Source organism: Amblyomma mixtum, chromosome 3 (assembly GCF_055824585.1).
Source record: "Amblyomma mixtum isolate Tamu chromosome 3, ASM5582458v1, whole genome shotgun sequence".
Lineage (NCBI taxonomy): Eukaryota > Metazoa > Arthropoda > Arachnida > Ixodida > Ixodidae > Amblyomma > Amblyomma mixtum.
Window position 1 is genome coordinate 75,444,786 of NC_143014.1, and position 21,379 is coordinate 75,466,164.

Below are 21,379 nucleotides of genomic sequence, written 5' to 3' on the forward strand. Positions count from 1 at the left end.
ATTCTATCACATAACTTCTCCGCCGAGGAGCTGACGTAAAGAGCGCAAGGCGGCGGGTTAAAAGTTGCATAGTTGGCAAACGAGCGTGTCAGAACACCTTCTCTCTGCAAACGATCGCGTGGTGCTCGCATTTTGCATCTAACTGCGAACAAGACGTGAAGACCAACCCAAATGCATTCGCAGCCCTCATGCATCCCCCCCGACACATCGCAAAAGTCACTTTCCAGTTCTGTACTTACATTCGTCAACGTTCGCGGCAAGCCGTTTCTTTTATCGGGCATCGGGCGCCGCCCGCTCTCGGCGTCGTTGGGTGCAGTACGTCAGAGCAGTTTTTGAGCACTCCATGCGCGTAAGGACGTCTTCCGCAGCACTGGAGCCATCTGTCACATTCCGAGTTCAGTCACACTACCACAACACTAACGAGGCCGCACATTCAACACAAACAAACCGAAGAAAGTCACCCACAACTTTACAACCATCGCACCCCGTCAACAAAGAGTCGTTTCAGCGTACTCAAAAAGGTAGTGTAGCGCGCGGCCAACATGAGACGCGCAATCCGCCGCCAGCGATTGGAAAGAGGGCGCTAAATTCGCCTAACGTTACACACTTTAAAAAAAGCACTGTAAACGCTCTGTTTGTCAAACAGTTGTGCATTAAAAGACAAAATATTTTGTTTGAATTACAAAGTCTTCAAATTTATAATAATATAGGCGAAAAAATGCAACTATTCACAACCATCTGCTTCTGACGGCGCTGCGAACGAAAGCTCGCAGAGGCGGGCAGCTACAGGCGACGCAGGTGGGCTCATGCGGGAAGCCGCAGTCGCTACATGGCTGCACTAACTATTTAGTTCTAAGACTATAACCGAGCTCCCCGTAACTGCGTTGCAGAATCGGGAATGATGATGATGTTGGCGAACGCTAATGGTTTCGGTTTTGATTTTCTCTTATTGTGTCGCTTAGTGTACAGAGCTTGGCTCATGCCATTTAGTGTAAGTACGTCTGTGTGCCTTGGGAACGCGAGCGTTCGCACGCCGCTCTAGCGTGACATGCGAAACTTTCAAGGCCGCGCTGCAGCATAGCCTCTGTTTTGTGTGTGTTTATATCACGCCATTGGACACCTTGCACGCTCTTTGCTCGAGCGAGCCGCGCCGACAGTCGCGCTACCGTAGTATTTTTGTGTGCTACCTTGATTGATTTTTGCCTCTGCCTTTCGCGGTCCTCGGCTCGGCCTCACGTCCGCTGATGCCAGTAAGAAAAGGCGAAGAATGAACACGTTTTCGCGCGTATGCTCGGTATGACTACGTTAAAACCCATCACTTTATTCCAGGGTTTCTTAGTCATTGCATTACGGGAAGATAGAAAATACAGCTATCGCCACGTTTTCCCTCGCCACAGCTTCGTACCGTGTTTGCGTTGAAGGGGATGGAAGTGAAGATGCGGAAGAGGCACTTCGCCGGTGCTTTAGCGGTGCTCAAAGCGGGGGCTGCTCTCACCCTAGCTTTTTCCATACTGGAAGCTCCTCTGTGGCTCAGTACTAGTGAAAAATGTAACAAGTCAAGAATGAGGGCTTAAAGTGCTCCAATTACCGTGCACCTTCCTCATGCAAAGCCCTTGTTACCGGAGTTGAGTACAGCGGGCCGCTGTTACCTGTTTTGTTCCTCTATACTTCTCTTTATAGTATCGGCCGCCGAACATGAATAAAAATTAATATTGCCTTGCGCGAAATTTCGCATGTACAGTCGCTGAGGAACAAAGCAGCTTGAGTTCTCGAAGCTGTAAGCCTGCACACGTTACACAGAATTTACTCAGAGCGCGAAGCGGCGCGACCCTTTTCGCGCGGGGTTTTCAGTCCCGTGCGATCAGCCATTGCTGGTCGCTCGAGGAGGAGGGTAGTGAGAGGGTTTAAATTGGGCGCTCCCACGTGGAGTGGCCTAAAGTGTACCGGGCACTTTTGCATGGCGGGCAGTGTGCAGGTTATTGTGAGGGGAAGAAAGTGTGCTTGCGGTGAAGGTTCAGGAAGGAGTTCTCCTGAAGCTGGTGATATAATTTGGGCGCCTTTTGAGCTAGCGAGAACGTGTCATTCAATGAGTGTGGAAACACACCGGTGCAATGCTAAACTTGAATTTTTTTCTAGCTCGCAACAATAATCCCTCTGAAACCTCAGAACGAAACGCTCTTACCACTAGTGTGTTTTAACACCGTCGTACGGTACATTACTGTTCGACTGCACGTTAAAATATGACCTATCAAGAATTGCAACAATAGCAACACCATCGTGTTATCGAATTGGCAGAGTGGTTGTACAGCTCTGCTGAAACTCTTTGTTAGTTCTGAAATGTTAAATCTGGTTAATGACTGCCTGAGTACAGAATTTCAGGCCGAATACGCAGCAGAAAGCATTGTTTTCGTGTAGAAGCAGCCATTACTGAAACTAATTCGCTGTAACGAAATCATTGCGCTTATGTAACTCAATATGTCACTAACTCCTATTTTGGTTAGAAAGTTCTTTTAACTTCCTTGAAGTGCGAGGCAATAATACTTGAGTATTCTATGAATTCATTCACTTTGTACCAAAATTATTTCTTTTGCTGGCAACTTTTTTCGTACAATACTTCATACAATGAAAAAGTGTCACTAAATATCTTCGATTCAGGGCGCATTTCTGAATTTCGGGATGAATGTTCTGCTATGAACTTTGCCCTTTTTCCCGCACTCGAAAATGTGAAAGCAGTAAGGCTAGTATTGAGAAAATTGAACTGAAATTTCTAAAAAACCACAGTGTGCTCGGCTATGAGAATGTGATTGCAAATTTTTGTTCCGTCTTCAAGGTTAGTTTAGTTGGCGCTTTGAAATTGTCGGCTACAGTACTTGATTATTTTAGGCTTTTATTCGCATCACCAAAATGCTTTCTCGGTTTATAGTATATTTCTATTGACAGCAGTATATAAGCAGTAAGAAAATTGTATGACCTTTCTATCAACAAATGTTGATAAAATATGCCCGGCTAAGAAAATGTGACTGCAAATGTTTGTTTCGTGTTCAAGGTTGCTTTAGTTGCTTTGACATGTTAGGCTAGAGTACTTAATTAATTTAGGCATTTATTCCCATGATAAAACGTTCTGTCGGTGTCTAGTATGTTTCTACTGACAGCAGTACATAGAAAGCAGTAAGGAAGTTGTATGACCTTCCTATCAACGAATGTTAATAGAATCTGCTCGGCTAAGAGAATGTGAATGTAATGTTTGTTGCGTGTTCAAGGTTTTTTAATAGCTTTGAAGTGTTCGCCCACGGTACATGATTTGAGGCAACTATTCGCATGATCAAAAATATTTTGTCAGTTTCTATAGTATTTCTGCTCACAGCAGTCCGTAAAGTACATAAAGTATTAAAATGGAATATATCTTCTGTTTTAAAACGTTTTCCCATATCCTGATTTGATTCCAAACGCATTTGCTGCGAATAATGTTCGTCGCTTTTCGATATAGTGAAATTGTTGACTAGCTGCAACAGATTCCACCATGCAATCAGACATGATGTCGTCACGATTATTCGAACTAGATAGTGTTAATTACCTCGAACCCCATGCAGTTTGTTCATTTATTTCTCTCGACGTGTCAACCTGTACCCAGATTTTCTAGTAACATTCTATTGACAGGAGTAAATACAAAGAAGTAACAATCTACCAACATTGTATTAACAAAGGTGCATAGAATGTAAAAATTATCTTCTAGTAACTTTCTATTGACAGGAGTACATACAAAGAAGTAACTTCTACCAACGTTGTATGAACAATTGTTGATAGAATGTAAAAGTTAATACAAGGTTACTAGAGTCAATAGAGTGTTAATACAAATTCTAAAGAAAGTTGATATCCATTTTTGTAAGGGTGCCAGGAAGTCTGCACATTGAAGTAATGCAGACACAGCTTTGGACCTGCCCAAAACCACCTCCGGTGTCAGCAATGTGCCAGACCAAGCCCTAGTCTGAGCAGTCAGTCCAGGCATTCCTCCACTGCTAGCTTCGTCGTCTTCGTCCCAATATGTACAAAAAAAAGCCGCTCCAGTGGCTGCGCTGCAGACTGCGATGACTCCTTCTGGCCACATGTCGCAGACGACGTGGTTTTCCAGCAAGGCCCCTTCCAGCGACGGTGCCTTCGATGTCCAGAGTGGCCTTGATCTTCTTCGGCAAAACGAACCTGCCAAGCCGAACGTCGTGGCCACCGCAGCTTCTCAGGGCGGAACCACGAAGCGGATAAATCTCGCGGATCCGGTCTAGCTCAAACCTCAAAAACAACAGCAGCCGTGGGACTGAACTGTGCGCTCATCGACCGCCGTTGTTGTGGCAGACCGTTTCTCCCAAAAAGCGGGTGTGCATCAAGGGCAGGTCGGAGGCTGATGTCAGCTCCATGGTAATGTTCTCCAAGTCGCAGAAAGTGCTGCTCACGTGCAGAACCTGCAAAATGAAATCGCAGAGAAACTAACATTTGTATAGACCACAAAGATGCCGAAGAGCGCAGCTTTTAGAACTCTTGATCCTTAAAGCTGCTGCATCCCTTTTCATGAATAAATCACAATTGTAAAACGTGTTTCCTTCATAGCGAAACGAAATAATTACTTGTCTGCTGCACAATGAGCTTGCAAAACGCTACAATATGCAGCAAGAATGGATGATGGTTCTCGCAGTGCCTGTCCTGCACCGTGGACATGGTCGAAATTCCACTCGCCGAAGCCAGTAGCAGCAAAAATTCAGGGGGGGAGGGCACTTTGCTGGCCTAAAGTGCACTGAGCCGAAAGCCTTAAGCGCGGTGTTGCTGCATGCTTGTGTCAGTGATGTGTGGTTACGATGTTAAGCTGCGCCTCTAAGAGTGAAACGCGACCGCGTCTTGCAACGCTGCCAGGGAGTCCACGGAACGCCATCGCCCGTTCGGCTGTAGGCCCCGTTCGTCGGTAAATTGGTTTTTGAGGAAAGGAAATGTATCTGTCACGCATATCTCCGTGAACACCTGAACCTTACCGTAACGGGAAGGGAGGAAGATGGAAGTGAACGAAGACACTGTATTCACCCTTGTTCATTCCAAACCATCGAGCCGGCATGGCGGAGTAGTTAGCGTGCTCGTCTTGCACTCCGGAGACCCTGATTCGATTCCCCAACTCGACCAGTTACCTACTCTGTTTTATTTGTTTATCTGGTCTGACTAGAAAGGTTATTTAGGTTAATTGCTAAACTATCACTACTCAATTAGTCATTAATTATCATGCAATTACCATAGAATGCCTTAAATCGCGTTCCGATATCATTCGAATGCCATCGTTCGAGTATTGATTAAGTAATGATAAGCATCATCATCATCATCAGCCTGACTACACCCACTGCAGGGCAAAGGCCTCTCCTATGCCTCTCCAATTAACCCTTTCCTTTGTCAGTTGCCGCCACTGTATCCCCGCAAACTTCTTAATCTCATCCGCCCACATAACTTTCTGCCGTCCCCTACTACGTTTGCTTTCTCTTGGAATCCACTCCGTTACCCTTAAGGACCAGCGGTTATCTTGCCTTCGCATTACATGCCCTGCCCACGCCCATTTCTTCCTCTTGATTTCAACTAAGATGTCATTAAACCGCGTTTGTTCCCTCACCCACTCCGCCCGCTTTCGATCTCTTAACGTTACACCTATAATTTTCCTTTCCATAGCTCGCTGCGTTGTTCTTAACTTAAGCTGAACCCTCTTAGTTAGCCTCCACGTTTCTGCCCCATAGGTGAGTACCGGTAGGATACAGCTGTTGTATACTTTTCTCTTCAGGGATATTGGTAAGCTACCATTCATGATCTGAGAGAACCTGCCATATGCGCTCCACCCCATTCTTATTCTTCTAGTTATTTCCCTCTCATGATCCGGATCTGCGGTCACTACCTGCCCTAAGTAGACATATTCTCTTACTACTTCCAGCACCTCGCTACCAATGGCGAACTGCTGTTCCCTTGCTAGGCTGTTGAACATTACTTTGGTTTTCTGCATGTTAATTCTTAGCCCCACCGTTCTGCTCTGCCTGTCTAACTGATTGATCATGCTTTGCAGTTCTTGTCCTGAGTGGCTTAGCAAGGCAATGTCATCAGCGAATCGCAAATTACTCAGGTATTCTCCATTAACTCTTATCCCGAACTGTTCCCATTCCAGTCCCCGGAATACCTCCTGTAAGCAGGCAGTGAAGAGCATTGGCGAGATCGTGTCTCCCTGCCTGACACCTTTCCGTATTGGAATTTTATTGCTGACTTTATGAAGAACTATAGTAGCTGTGCAGTCGTTATAAATATCTTCCAATATTTTCACATAGCACTCTTCTACACCCTGATTCCGCAATGCCTGCATGACAGCTGAGGTTTCCACTGAGTCAAATGCTTTCTCGTAATCAATGAAGGCTATATATAGGGGTTGGTTATATTCTGCGCATTTCTCTATCACCTGATTGATAGTGTGAATGTGATCTATTGTCGAGTATCCTTTACGAAAGCCTGCCTATGAACGTGGGTGGCGCTGATGAACACTCTCAAGGTTAGGTTACTTGTAAACATAAATACCCCCGAAAGCAGAAGATTTGACAGCCGTCGCCGTAGCTCAGAGGTAGAGCACCGGACGCGTAATTCGGAGGTCGTGGGTTCGGATCCCACCGGCGGCATATGGTTGTTTTTTCTTCTGCTTTTCTAATCAATTTTCTTTCAGCGATAACATATTCAGTAATATTCTAAATCGATCAACACCACAAAATAAATAAATAAAAAAAAAATCCCCTGTGCTCCTTGGTTTCAGTGGCTGTTGGCTTCTGTCATATTTATAACGAGCCCCTCATTCCCCTTCCCTTGTTTGCTTAATTGCTTAGCGAGGGCCTCGGTTCTGGCAGCCTTGATGCCATAGGAGGCATAAGAGGGTTCTCACGCAGCTTCCACCCTCTCCGTTCGATGGCGTTCTACGTCACACTCTGCGGTAACTCAGGACGTTCTACGTCCGCCGCTTATGAACGTGGGTGGCGCTGATGAACACTCTCAAGGTTAGGTTACTTGTAAACATAAATACCCCCGAAAGCAGAAGATTTGACAGCCGTTGCCGTAGCTCAGAGGTAGAGCACCGGACGCGTAATTCGGAGGTCGTGGGTTCGGATCCCACCGGCGGCATATGGTTGTTTTTTCTTCTGCTTTTCTAATCAATTTTCTTTCAGCGATAACATATTCAGTAATATTCTAAATCGATCAACACCACAAAATAAATAAATAAAAAAAAAATCCCCTGTGCTCCTTGGTTTCAGTGGCTGTTGGCTTCTGTCATATTTATAACGAGCCCCTCATTCCCCTTCCCTTGTTTGCTTAATTGCTTAGCGAGGGCCTCGGTTCTGGCAGCCTTGATGCCATAGGAGGCATAAGAGGGTTCTCACGCAGCTTCCACCCTCTCCGTTCGATGGCGTTCTACGTCACACTCTGCGGTAACTCAGGACGTTCTACGTCCGCCGCTTATGAACGTGGGTGGCGCTGATGAACACTCTCAAGGTTAGGTTACTTGTAAACATAAATACCCCCGAAAGCAGAAGATTTGACAGCCGTTGCCGTAGCTCAGAGGTAGAGCACCGGACGCGTAATTCGGAGGTCGTGGGTTCGGATCCCACCGGCGGCATATGGTTGTTTTTTCTTCTGCTTTTCTAATCAATTTTCTTTCAGCGATAACATATTCAGTAATATTCTAAATCGATCAACACCACAAAATAAATAAATAAAAAAAAATCCCCTGTGCCCCTTGGTTTCAGTGGCTGTTGGCTTCTGTCATATTTATAACGAGCCCCTCATTCCCCTTCCCTTGTTTGCTTAATTGCCTGATCATTTGGTTGACTAAAGTCCAAGGTTGTCCTGACTCTATTAGCGATTACCTTAGTAAATACCTTGTAGGCAACGGACAATAAGCTGATTGGTCTGTAATTCTTCAAGTCCTTGACGTCTCCTTTCTTATGAATTAAGATAATGTTAGCGTTCTTCCAAGCTTCTGGTACTCTCGAGGTCACAAGGCATTGCGTATACAGGGTGGCTAGTTTTTGTAGCACAATCTCTCCTCCGTCCTTCAACAAATCTGCTGTTACCTGATCCTCACCAGCTGCTTTCCCTCTTTGCATTGCTCCTAATGCTTTCTTTACTTCCTCCTTCGTTACTGGCAGGATGTCCCATTGCTGTGCTCGACTGCCTCCCTCAGTAACTTGATGATTAGATTCGCTACTGTATAGATTTTTGTAGAATTCTTCGGCTAATCTTATCCATATTGCTGATGACATTGCCCTGTTTGTCTTTTAGCGCATACATCTGGTTTTTACCTATGCCCAGTTTTCTCCTCACTGATTTTAGGCTACCTCCGTTCCTTAGAGCACGCTCGATTTTCTCCGTGTTAAACTTTCTTATGTCGGCTACCTTGCGCTTATTTATTAACTTCGATAGCTCTGCGAGTTCTATCCTGTCTGTGGGGTTAGACGTCCTCATGCTTTGACGTTTCTTAATCAGATCTTTAGTCTCCTGAGATAGCTTCCTGGTATCCTGTCGAACAACCCTACCACCTACTTCTGCGGCGCACTCTGTAACGATAGCTGTAAGATTATCATTCATTGTTTCAACACTACGGTCGTCTTCTTCAGTTAAAGCGGAAAATCTGTTTTGCAGCGACATTCTGAATTCCTCTACCTTCCCTCTTAATGTTAACTCGTTAATAGCCCTTCTCTTCACCAGTTTCCTCCGTTCCCTCTTCAAATCTAAGCTAACACGAGACCTTACCATTCTGTGGTCGCTGCAACGGACCTTACCGAGGACCTCCACATCCTCTACGATGCCAGGGTGTGCACACAGTATGAAGTCTATTTCATTTTTAGTCTCACCATTGGGGCTCTTCCACGTCCACTTCCGGTTTGCTCGTTTGTGGAAGAAGGTATTCATAATCCGTAAATTATTTCTATCTGCGAACTCTACTAATAACTCTCCCCTACTGTTCCTAGAACCTATGCCATAGTCACCTACCGCCTAGTCTCCAGCCTGCTTTTTACCTACCTTTGCATTAAAGTCGCCCATAAGTACAGTGTACTGTGATTTTACTTTCGTCATTGCCGATTCCACATCCTCATAGAAGCTTTTAACTATCTGGTCATCATGGCTTGATGTAGGCGCGTAGGCCTGCACCACCTTCAGCTTGTACCTCTTATTAAGCCTAATTACGATAGCTGCCACTCTCTCGTTAATACTGTAAAACTCTTCGATGTTGCCAGCTATATCCTGATTAATGAGGAATCCCACACCTAGTTCTCGCCTATCTGCTAATCCACGGTAGCACAGTACATGCCCGCCCTTTAGTACTGCATACGCCTCATCTGTCCTCCTAACCTCACTAAGCCCTATGACATCCCATTTAATACCAGCTAATTCCTCCAATAGCACTGCTAAGCTAGCCTCACATGATAAGGTTCTTGCGTTAAACGTTGCCAGGTTCAGTTTCCAAAGGCGGCCTGTCCGGAGCCAGAGATTCTTAGCACCCTCCGCTGCGTCACAGATCTGACCGCCGCCTTGGTCAGTTGCTCCGCAGCTGCTGGGGACTGAGGGCCGAGGGTTAATTGGTTTGTTCATAGAAGGTTATGGCCGTGTACTACACCAGGGTGGCCAAATCCTGTTCTGGTGAGGAAGTGCGTTGTCGGTTCTGGTCACCGAAATCAGGCCGCACTCCAAGCCTGGGTATGCAGTTCCATCGACACGCGGATTTTTTTTTTTTTAATCCGGTGGAGAATTGCGTGGCGCCGGGATTCGAGCCCCGGTCCTCTTGCACGCGAGGCGGATGCTCTACCTCTACGCCATCGCTGCATCTTAAGCTATATAAGCATATGATAAGCATATGGCCATGATAAGCATATGATAAGCATAACATGATAAGCATATAAGCAAACAAGGGAAGGGGAATGAGGGGCTCGTTATATAAATATGAGAGAAGCCAACAGCCACAGAAACCAAGGGGCACAGGGGATTTTTAATTTATTTATTTATTTTGTGGTGTTGATCAGTTTAGAATATTACTGAATATGTTATCGCTTAAAGCTAATTGATTAGAAAAGCAGAAGAAAAAACAACCACTGCCGCCGGTGGGATCCGAACCCACGACCTCCGAATTACGCGTCCGGTGCTCTACCTCTGAGCTACGGCGACGGCTGTGAAATCTTCTGCTTTGGGGGGTATTTATGTTTACAAGTAACCTAACCTTGAGAGTGTTCATCAGCGCCACCCACGTTCATAAGCGGCGGACGTAGAACGTCCTGAGTTACCGCAGGTGTGACGTAGAACGTCATCGAACGAAGAGGGTGGAAGCTGCGTGAGAACCCTCTTATGCTTCCTATGGCGTCATGGCTGCCAGAACCGAGGCCCTCGCTAAGCAATTAAGCAAACAAGGGAAGGGGAATGAGGGGCTCGTTATATAAATATGAGAGAAGCCAACAGCCACAGAAACCAAGGGGCACAGGGGATTTTTAATTTATTTATTTATTTTGTGGTGTTGATCAGTTTAGAATATTACTGAATATGTTATCGCTTAAAGCTAATTGATTAGAAAAGCAGAAGAAAAAACAACCACTGCCGCCGGTGGGATCCGAACCCACGACCTCCGAATTACGCGTCCGGTGCTCTACCTCTGAGCTACGGCGACGGCTGTGAAATCTTCTGCTTTGGGGGGTATTTATGTTTACAAGTAACCTAACCTTGAGAGTGTTCATCAGCGCCACCCACGTTCATAAGCGGCGGACGTAGAACGTCCTGAGTTACCGCAGGTGTGACGTAGAACGTCATCGAACGAAGAGGGTGGAAGCTGCGTGAGAACCCTCTTATGCTTCCTATGGCGTCATGGCTGCCAGAACCGAGGCCCTCGCTAAGCAATTAAGCAAACAAGGGAAGGGGAATGAGGGGCTCGTTATATAAATATGAGAGAAGCCAACAGCCACAGAAACCAAGGGGCACAGGGGATTTTTAATTTATTTATTTATTTTGTGGTGTTGATCAGTTTAGAATATTACTGAATATGTTATCGCTTAAAGCTAATTGATTAGAAAAGCAGAAGAAAAAACAACCACTGCCGCCGGTGGGATCCGAACCCACGACCTCCGAATTACGCGTCCGGTGCTCTACCTCTGAGCTACGGCGACGGCTGTGAAATCTTCTGCTTTGGGGGGTATTTATGTTTACAAGTAACCTAACCTTGAGAGTGTTCATCAGCGCCACCCACGTTCATAAGCGGCGGACGTAGAACGTCCTGAGTTACCGCAGGTGTGACGTAGAACGTCATCGAACGAAGAGGGTGGAAGCTGCGTGAGAACCCTCTTATGCTTCCTATGGCGTCATGGCTGCCAGAACCGAGGCCCTCGCTAAGCAATTAAGCAAACAAGGGAAGGGGAATGAGGGGCTCGTTATATAAATATGAGAGAAGCCAACAGCCACAGAAACCAAGGGGCACAGGGGATTTTTAATTTATTTATTTATTTTGTGGTGTTGATCAGTTTAGAATATTACTGAATATGTTATCGCTTAAAGCTAATTGATTAGAAAAGCAGAAGAAAAAACAACCACTGCCGCCGGTGGGATCCGAACCCACGACCTCCGAATTACGCGTCCGGTGCTCTACCTCTGAGCTACGGCGACGGCTGTGAAATCTTCTGCTTTGGGGGGTATTTATGTTTACAAGTAACCTAACCTTGAGAGTGTTCATCAGCGCCACCCACGTTCATAAGCGGCGGACGTAGAACGTCCTGAGTTACCGCAGGTGTGACGTAGAACGTCATCGAACGAAGAGGGTGGAAGCTGCGTGAGAACCCTCTTATGCTTCCTATGGCGTCATGGCTGCCAGAACCGAGGCCCTCGCTAAGCAATTAAGCAAACAAGGGAAGGGGAATGAGGGGCTCGTTATATAAATATGAGAGAAGCCAACAGCCACAGAAACCAAGGGGCACAGGGGATTTTTAATTTATTTATTTATTTTGTGGTGTTGATCAGTTTAGAATATTACTGAATATGTTATCGCTTAAAGCTAATTGATTAGAAAAGCAGAAGAAAAAACAACCACTGCCGCCGGTGGGATCCGAACCCACGACCTCCGAATTACGCGTCCGGTGCTCTACCTCTGAGCTACGGCGACGGCTGTGAAATCTTCTGCTTTGGGCGTTCTACGTCCGCCGCTTATGAACGTGGGTGGCGCTGATGAACACTCTCAAGGTTAGGTTACTTGTAAACATAAATACCCCCCAAAGCAGAAGATTTCACAGCCGTCGCCGTAGCTCAGAGGTAGAGCACCGGACGCGTAATTCGGAGGTCGTGGGTTCGGATCCCACCGGCGGCAGTGGTTGTTTTTTCTTCTGCTTTTCTAATCAATTAGCTTTAAGCGATAACATATTCAGTAATATTCTAAACTGATCAACACCACAAAATAAATAAATAAATTAAAAATCCCCTGTGCCCCTTGGTTTCTGTGGCTGTTGGCTTCTCTCATATTTATATAACGAGCCCCTCATTCCCCTTCCCTTGTTTGCTTAATTGCTTAGCGAGGGCCTCGGTTCTGGCAGCCATGACGCCATAGGAAGCATAAGAGGGTTCTCACGCAGCTTCCACCCTCTTCGTTCGATGACGTTCTACGTCACACCTGCGGTAACTCAGGACGTTCTACGTCCGCCGCTTATGAACGTGGGTGGCGCTGATGAACACTCTCAAGGTTAGGTTACTTGTAAACATAAATACCCCCCAAAGCAGAAGATTTCACAGCCGTCGCCGTAGCTCAGAGGTAGAGCACCGGACGCGTAATTCGGAGGTCGTGGGTTCGGATCCCACCGGCGGCAGTGGTTGTTTTTTCTTCTGCTTTTCTAATCAATTAGCTTTAAGCGATAACATATTCAGTAATATTCTAAACTGATCAACACCACAAAATAAATAAATAAATTAAAAATCCCCTGTGCCCCTTGGTTTCTGTGGCTGTTGGCTTCTCTCATATTTATATAACGAGCCCCTCATTCCCCTTCCCTTGTTTGCTTAATTGCTTAGCGAGGGCCTCGGTTCTGGCAGCCATGACGCCATAGGAAGCATAAGAGGGTTCTCACGCAGCTTCCACCCTCTTCGTTCGATGACGTTCTACGTCACACCTGCGGTAACTCAGGACGTTCTACGTCCGCCGCTTATGAACGTGGGTGGCGCTGATGAACACTCTCAAGGTTAGGTTACTTGTAAACATAAATACCCCCCAAAGCAGAAGATTTCACAGCCGTCGCCGTAGCTCAGAGGTAGAGCACCGGACGCGTAATTCGGAGGTCGTGGGTTCGGATCCCACCGGCGGCAGTGGTTGTTTTTTCTTCTGCTTTTCTAATCAATTAGCTTTAAGCGATAACATATTCAGTAATATTCTAAACTGATCAACACCACAAAATAAATAAATAAATTAAAAATCCCCTGTGCCCCTTGGTTTCTGTGGCTGTTGGCTTCTCTCATATTTATATAACGAGCCCCTCATTCCCCTTCCCTTGTTTGCTTAATTGCTTAGCGAGGGCCTCGGTTCTGGCAGCCATGACGCCATAGGAAGCATAAGAGGGTTCTCACGCAGCTTCCACCCTCTTCGTTCGATGACGTTCTACGTCACACCTGCGGTAACTCAGGACGTTCTACGTCCGCCGCTTATGAACGTGGGTGGCGCTGATGAACACTCTCAAGGTTAGGTTACTTGTAAACATAAATACCCCCCAAAGCAGAAGATTTCACAGCCGTCGCCGTAGCTCAGAGGTAGAGCACCGGACGCGTAATTCGGAGGTCGTGGGTTCGGATCCCACCGGCGGCAGTGGTTGTTTTTTCTTCTGCTTTTCTAATCAATTAGCTTTAAGCGATAACATATTCAGTAATATTCTAAACTGATCAACACCACAAAATAAATAAATAAATTAAAAATCCCCTGTGCCCCTTGGTTTCTGTGGCTGTTGGCTTCTCTCATATTTATATAACGAGCCCCTCATTCCCCTTCCCTTGTTTGCTTAATTGCTTAGCGAGGGCCTCGGTTCTGGCAGCCATGACGCCATAGGAAGCATAAGAGGGTTCTCACGCAGCTTCCACCCTCTTCGTTCGATGACGTTCTACGTCACACCTGCGGTAACTCAGGACGTTCTACGTCCGCCGCTTATGAACGTGGGTGGCGCTGATGAACACTCTCAAGGTTAGGTTACTTGTAAACATAAATACCCCCCAAAGCAGAAGATTTCACAGCCGTCGCCGTAGCTCAGAGGTAGAGCACCGGACGCGTAATTCGGAGGTCGTGGGTTCGGATCCCACCGGCGGCAGTGGTTGTTTTTTCTTCTGCTTTTCTAATCAATTAGCTTTAAGCGATAACATATTCAGTAATATTCTAAACTGATCAACACCACAAAATAAATAAATAAATTAAAAATCCCCTGTGCCCCTTGGTTTCTGTGGCTGTTGGCTTCTCTCATATGATAAGCATATGGCCATATAAGGCACGTAACCGAAACGAGGACACATCTGCCGAAACGGCTGCTAGCGATCGACAGTCTGAGGCATTAAAGGCTTTCGCCTTAAAAAAAACAACAGATGTACGAGTGTCACGCTTCGTTTAGTGCGACGTCGGCGGCCTATGATACATTCTAGGGAGCGAAAAGTGTAGGTTCTCAGGCGGATGAAATCATTTATTACCAGGGTGGATAGCTGAGCTAGTTGGTGCATTATTATGATATTGCAGCACAGGGTAAACAACGACACAGAAGGGGTAACAGCGCCGTCCTGGTCAGTTCGTTCCATCCAGGTCATATTATCTTCTCTGCTGCAGACTTATAAGAAATCGCCGCCGCGGAGGCTCAGCGGTTATGGTGCTCGGCTACTGACCCGAAAGACGCGGGTTCGATCCCGGCCGCGGCGGCTGGAATTTCTTTGGAGGAGAAATTCTAGAGGCCCGTGTACTGTGCGATGTCAGTGCACGTTAAAGAACCCCAGGTGGTCGAAATTTCCGGAGCCCTTCACTACGGCGTCTCTCATAGCCTCAGTCGCTTTGGGACGTTAAACACTGTGGATTTCTACGTGGACACAGGCCACCACCCACCGCGGGTTCGAGCTTCGCGCGAGCCAAGGGCCCCGATCAGCCGTCACCACACACACACTGGGACACCGATGCAGCGCACTCAACCTCCGCTGGGAGGAGAGCGATTCGCCGCAAAGAAATAAGCCTCCAAGTTCACAAAGGAGACGTTTATTCACATCGTCCTCCAGCTGATACACACACACTCAATAGTCACCCCGTCCCGGGGGCGCGCGAGGAGCAAGGCTCCGCTGCGCGCACGAAGCGACTCGAGTAATGCGCACCGCTAGCACGCCGCTGCAGGAGAATGTCCCCGCGGCAGTGCTGTGATCTCTCTCTCGTGTCGACCGTTGGGCCGGTTGCGAGAGAGAGTGGGCATTCAACGCAAGGTACGCCTGTCAGAGGTCGCTGGACCCCGCTGGACAGGCTCGAGCCGCTGCAGGTCAGAGGACACGTGCGGGCGAGCTCGAGTAAGCACTGGTCCGAGCGGCAAAGCCGGCACGGACAAACAGTAGCGTACGCACCTTACGCTGTCTCGGAGGGATCTCTCTCACTGGGCCCCGCTCGGACGGTCGCGCGGCGCGCGGCCGCCCAAAGCGGGGTCCCGAATTCCCGCCAAAAGGCGCCAATGGCAAAGGCCCTTGGGGAGCCGGGGCGGAGCTGTGGCTAAATGACAGTGATTAGTCACCCAGCCGCCTCTCCACCGCCTGAGGCGGGAGCAAGGGAAAGAGGAGAAACAACGCGGGAGGCCGGCTAGCCGCGCAAAGGCGACGGCGGAAAGCCAGATTCCCACAACCCCATAAACCAAACCAAACCAACTTATAAGAAATCATTCTCTTTCATTACACAGTTTATAGACATTCAAATACATAACTTTTTATAGGGTCTGCCGGTGACGCCGTTACGGTTAATTTGACGTGTTCCAGTTTTATTTCTAAACGTACCAATCCTGAAACAAATTTCCGGGCATTTACAGTCGCACACCTCATGTGGGCAGTGCTTCAATCAGTATCTGAAAATGGTGGCAGTCCTTCCGTCATTACAGAATCTTGTCTCTGATCTCACCATCTGCGCCTCGCCAAGTCCTCGTCCCGAAGGAATCGAAGGAGCGGTCCCTGCTCGGTAGCAAAGAACGGCTGCTGTGGAACGGCAGAAGCCTCCCGTAGTGAACTGCAACGTTCTCCACGTTCCCACAGCAGGAATGCGCTGAAAAGGAAACAAGGCCAAACGAGGTCAGCGTTGCTTCGTGAGGTATGCAGGTGTAGACATGAAGGATGAACGATTTATACCAAAATGGCCCATGGACAATTCCCCGTAACAGATACCGTCTTTGCTATAAGTAAACAGGCTCTCCCTACCAGCTTCTTATGCATTCATGCGTCACCCGGAAGATAAGTGATGACACAGCTCCACGTCACAAAGGTTTTACTCGCGAACGATAAGGGCTGGCAAACGGAGCGTCGGACTGGCGTCACCAGCCCGGACCTCTCGCTGTGTTGACAGACTGATTATTTTTGGCAAAGACGGCAAATATTGTAATTTACTGAGCAAAAAGCATTCACAGGAAGTTCTCACTAACGCCGCGGTATCAAGACAAAGGCGGAGAAAACCACCCATGTTCCATGCCGCGACCGATAATTCTCTGACATATAGCGGTAAAATAAAACATACAGTCGCCAGAAATGATGTTTAAAACGTGACGCTTCAGGACCCCTGCGGGTTCCTTGTTCACAATGAAAGATGGACGGAATGGGCCGCTCCATATATGCGCACTTGACAGCGCAGTGAGTGGGCGTAGTATGTATTTTCTGACATAGTCCGAAAAATCCCTATCTGAGGCACTTTTACTCTGCGTCATTTTGGAAAAACCCTACATTGCTTCCCCGAGTAGTTTTTAAGGAATTTTTTCATCAATCATCGCGGTTCCTCGATATTGAATTAAGGACAAAGTGCTGTCATGAATTTTCTAATCCCTATACCCGTGTCGCGTGTTTATATTTTCTTTTCCGTGCTCCGCCACGTATATGAAACAGGGATGACACGCGAGAAAAGTTGGCCGCCATCAGCCCTTAAAGGTACGCGTAAAAAGAAAATGGCACGATTTAATTTATAACCTAATTCAATGCGATTAATAAAATCAAAAGAAACAGAACAAAATTACTAGCGTCAACTCACATCTCGTACATGAATTTTACAATTTGTGCTTCGCAGCTCATCATATTCTCGATGTCCGAGCTAACATTAGCCAGGGTTTATAAATATACCCAGGCATTCTAAGGCTACGGGACCAAATTTATGCTGCTGGCTATTCTACAGACATAGGTCACACTAATTTTGTATTTTGCAGAATTGCATAATTCGTCGATAATAATTAGCCAATATTGCAAGCGATGTAATTAGGTGGAAAATTGCAGTGAGAAACTTGTAGAACGGTGCTTGTCTGTCCTTGTCATGAACCGCCGCGAGAGAAACAAACCGCCGGCGCAAATCGCAGAGCCAGCGCCTGCGTCGCTGCCCCGTCGACTTGTGAGTGACAGCACACCCGACTAAATGATGTGTCCATTTGTACGTGGAACGTTTGAGAGCATTCCAATCGCGGCGCGCAAGCGCCGATGTCACATAGTATTTTTATCCATTGGGCGGCCATCTGGAGTGATCGAAAAAAAAAAAACTACGTTATCGATGGAAAGTTATAAACTCTTCAATTGCAAGTGTTGCGGATCGTTCTAGAACCTTATCATTGGATTTTTTCGCGTAAATTCGTTGCTTGAGAAGTTGGTTAATTAGCCTCGAGAAATGATGAATTACGCGGAAGACAAAAATTATGTCACTTGCTGCGTACAATAACCAGCGACATGCGTTTAGTCGCGTCGTCTTGGAGTGTCTCAGCATGTTTTTATACCCTGGCTAAAATTAGCTGGGACACCTTGTATAAATTCTACATGTTCTACAAAGTTAGTGTGATCCGTCGTACCAGTCGACACCCTACCATCGGGGAAAAAAAATACAGAGGGCCCTTAAGACTGCTTACATGCTTGGAATGCGAAAAGATGGTCTCATCATGAGCTCTGTTGGGAGGTTCATTAAAAATTCCTTCCTTTCCAGTGACACGCCTACTCATTAGCATACAGTCGTAACGAAACACATGCACTAGGTTCACCTTTATGGGCCGAGAAGTATGTTTCAAGTCCTATGGGTTGCCTACTCGCTTCACAATCTGAAGGTCCTTTGTTGAATCATCCGCAGCTTCGGAAGAAGTTTTTTTTTTCTTCTTTGTTCTAGCCGCTACTATGTACACTGTTGATGTTATGCGAGAGCATGGCGACGTCAATTAATAATTTCGGGATCTGGACGGTGACGGACGCCGGCTTTTGTGCTAATGGGACGTGGAATGCTTTCGCCTTGAAAAATTGCGGTTAGAACCTAGGATGGGTCGCCCAGCGAAAGCTCTGGACCGCCAAAATGCGTTTAAGGTTCCCGGCACAGTATATCGCACATGCAAGAGCGCTGAGCGAAACATGTCACCGGAGTCAGAGCAGTATTTGAGCTCAGCGCAGAAACCCGATATATAGCTTACCGGTACAGAATACGCGAAATGGAACCACCACCTTTTCGTTCTCTCAATGTTGGGCAGAGAATATAAACGTACGCTCATCAACGCTGTGGTAGGTTAATGTTAGTTATTAATCACACAAGAAAGCAATGATATGGCGAACGCGCTTTCTAGAAGGAGACGGCACGGTGTGCCTTAGTGCTGACAGCCGTATACGCCAATCGTTCCTACGGCTTCCTTGAATAGAAAGAGCTAATGAAAGCGTTGGAAAATAACAGCAGTAGCGATTGTCGTTTTCAAGAAGGTCCGAAGGTGAGCGTAGGGATAAGGCATTCCGCACTGGAATCGATTTTCAGTTCTTTTCCTTGCGTTTCAGCTTTGGGGGCCGGGCTTGCGCCTTGGCCTGGCCAGGATCTGTATCGTAGGCCGAAAATATCTTCCAGTGCAAAAAAAAAAAAAAATGTGCCTCCTCCTATCGATGCTAGGTGTTAAGATTCACCCAAAATTCATCAAGATGTCCTTCTCTCCTTAGACGCAATCTAAGATGGGAGATTTTACGCAGAAAAGAAAATCCTCCCCATGGAACGTCGCTGCCAGGGCCCTACAAGTGATGAGGACGACGGTCCAGTCCAGATAAGGAGGAGCGCCGGCGGTGCATCTCGCTCGGATTGGCAACCGAAACTTTCACACCGGGTGACAGCTTGACACCTAGCCACCGGTCCACATTCCTACTTATTCTGTTCAACCCTAACGGGCACGCTCATCAAAGTGCGTACCCCGTCCGCGTTCCCTGTGCAGAGAGTGAGAAAGGGGCCCATGGCAGAAAACCCTCGCCGTCAACGCAACTGAGCTCTACGAAGTTAAAGCCCCGGCTAATGTGTCTATAATGTAGTCACGGAAGTTACCATGGACTGCTACAAGAGCTCCTCAACTCCAGGGGCTGGATTACGCTCGGCCGGCGGCCCTGCGGGCAACAGGCCGAGTCCACGGCGTCTTCCCTCGAAAGGCGTCCGGAGCGAGCGATGATGATGATGATGATGTCCTCGGGCTGAATGAGCGAGCGATACGCGCGTGTCCCCGCTCTTCCTTCACCACGTCTTCCACCACCCATGCTACGCAACGTCTTCTTTTCCAGTGCGCTAAAGCAATAAAGGGCGCCACTCTCAGATTTCGGTGGTCCTTGTGTGAAGCTTGCGTGACCTAAAATGAAATAAAATAAAATAACATTCTTCATGACCAGGAGCAGGTTTGGAACACGCGGCGGCGCTTACAGATGAGCTTTGTTGATACAGCATTGGCACACAACGCCATCGCCACTTTCCTGCTTCGACACCTTATCAGTTACACTGATGTAATATTTTACCTACATGAGCTATGTACAGACATCAGGAACACAGCGGCAAACCTATATTATGCGTAACAAGACACACCTATAAGCAACCAAGCACGAAACAAGAGGCAATGCAGAGCCCATAACTGACTCATCCTAATACGACACACCTAAGGAATAAAGCACTAGAAAAAAAAAGGCAATGACGATCACAGCACTAACAATGAGCGCCACTCTGTTCCGAAAATATGGCCCGGCATGCACTTATTTTAGGCGCACAATGATTCTACTGAAGGGGTCTTTAGCAGGAACAACTGATTCACAATTTCACCCCATCCAGAGGCTGTGTAATCCAATTAAAAAGAAAAAGTCTAAGGTTTTACTAAAACGAGCTTTTGGGCAAGTTGGCCACTTTGTTTCCACAAAACTGCCGCGTAAAAAATAACGGGCAGCGTTTGTCCGTGTCGTAGGTGTTTCTTCCTTCCTGGTCTTCGTTTTTTACGCTGCAGTTATGTGGAAGAAAGAGTCTAAGGGTTTATCTACAAATAGCAGTGCAGTGAGGTATCGTACTGAATGTGGTGTCTAAGTAAATCTTTTTCACATGTTCCTTTGCATGATATCTCAGAAGAGTATTTGCATCTTTGCAATTGAGGAAACAATGCTCAATCGTTTCAGGAGCACCACATTGGCGGCAATTTGTGGTAGACACAAAAATGCCCTTCTTCTCTAACCATGTTTTAATGGGTAATGTCTCGGTGTGGAGTTTATAGCAAAATGTCTTTGTAGACGATGAGAAGGGCCTTTTATTTATTCTTTTGAGTACGTCGTGTCCCGGTAAAGTAAAATACACTGAGATGTACATAGGCGGAGGGAAGAGCATACAAATTAAATCCTTGTCCAATCGTTTCTTCAACACAGAAAACGGGAACTCAGGAGAAAAACGAACAAGTAGGAAGCGAACAGCCAAATGCATTAAAACCCATAGATATGGACGATCAGAAACATTAAAAGATACAGTGAGGGTCGGTAAAACATGAACCAAATTTACTTGCATGAATGCAAGCACTGTTGGGATTTAATGCACTGAAAAAAACATGAAATGTGAAAGTCTGTCGGACATACAGATGGGCTAAACCAAGGTCACTAGAAGGAGCGGAAAAGGTTATCAGGCCTCATAGATACAAAAGAAGAAATGGCACACAAAGAACCCGAAAACTCCATGAAAAAGCTGAATATAAATTATTCTGCAATGAATAATTTGGAGCACACAATAATGTTTAGTGGCGACAAAAAAGATTACATGCGGTCACCCTGCCAAAAATCGAGACCATGCGGGACGAAAGTCAGAGCATAACGCTGAAGAGTTAGCATGCGGTCTTTCCAGTCATGTCACATG

The 21,379-nt window shown here is 46.7% G+C and overlaps 2 long non-coding RNA genes across 3 annotated transcripts in view; both read right to left on the reverse strand.

Annotated features, from left to right (window-relative positions):
* LOC149350628 (uncharacterized) overlaps positions 1-21,379 on the reverse strand; it is a 47,530-nt gene that overhangs the window by 3,930 nt on the left and 22,221 nt on the right. Inside the window, exon 1 of one of the 2 annotated variants that reach the window (XR_016289460.1) lies at positions 240-490. The exons of the other annotated variant lie outside the window; for it this stretch is intronic. This is a non-coding gene — a long non-coding RNA (uncharacterized LOC149350628). Of the gene's footprint in view, positions 1-239; positions 491-21,379 lie in introns of those variants that run through there. 2 annotated transcript variants of the gene reach the window in all.
* On the reverse strand, positions 3,675-19,632 carry LOC149350629 (uncharacterized). Its single transcript, XR_016289459.1, has 3 exons — positions 19,559-19,632; positions 16,166-16,306; positions 3,675-4,454 (listed from the first exon to the last, which is right to left on the reverse strand). It is a non-coding gene; the product is annotated as an uncharacterized LOC149350629 (long non-coding RNA).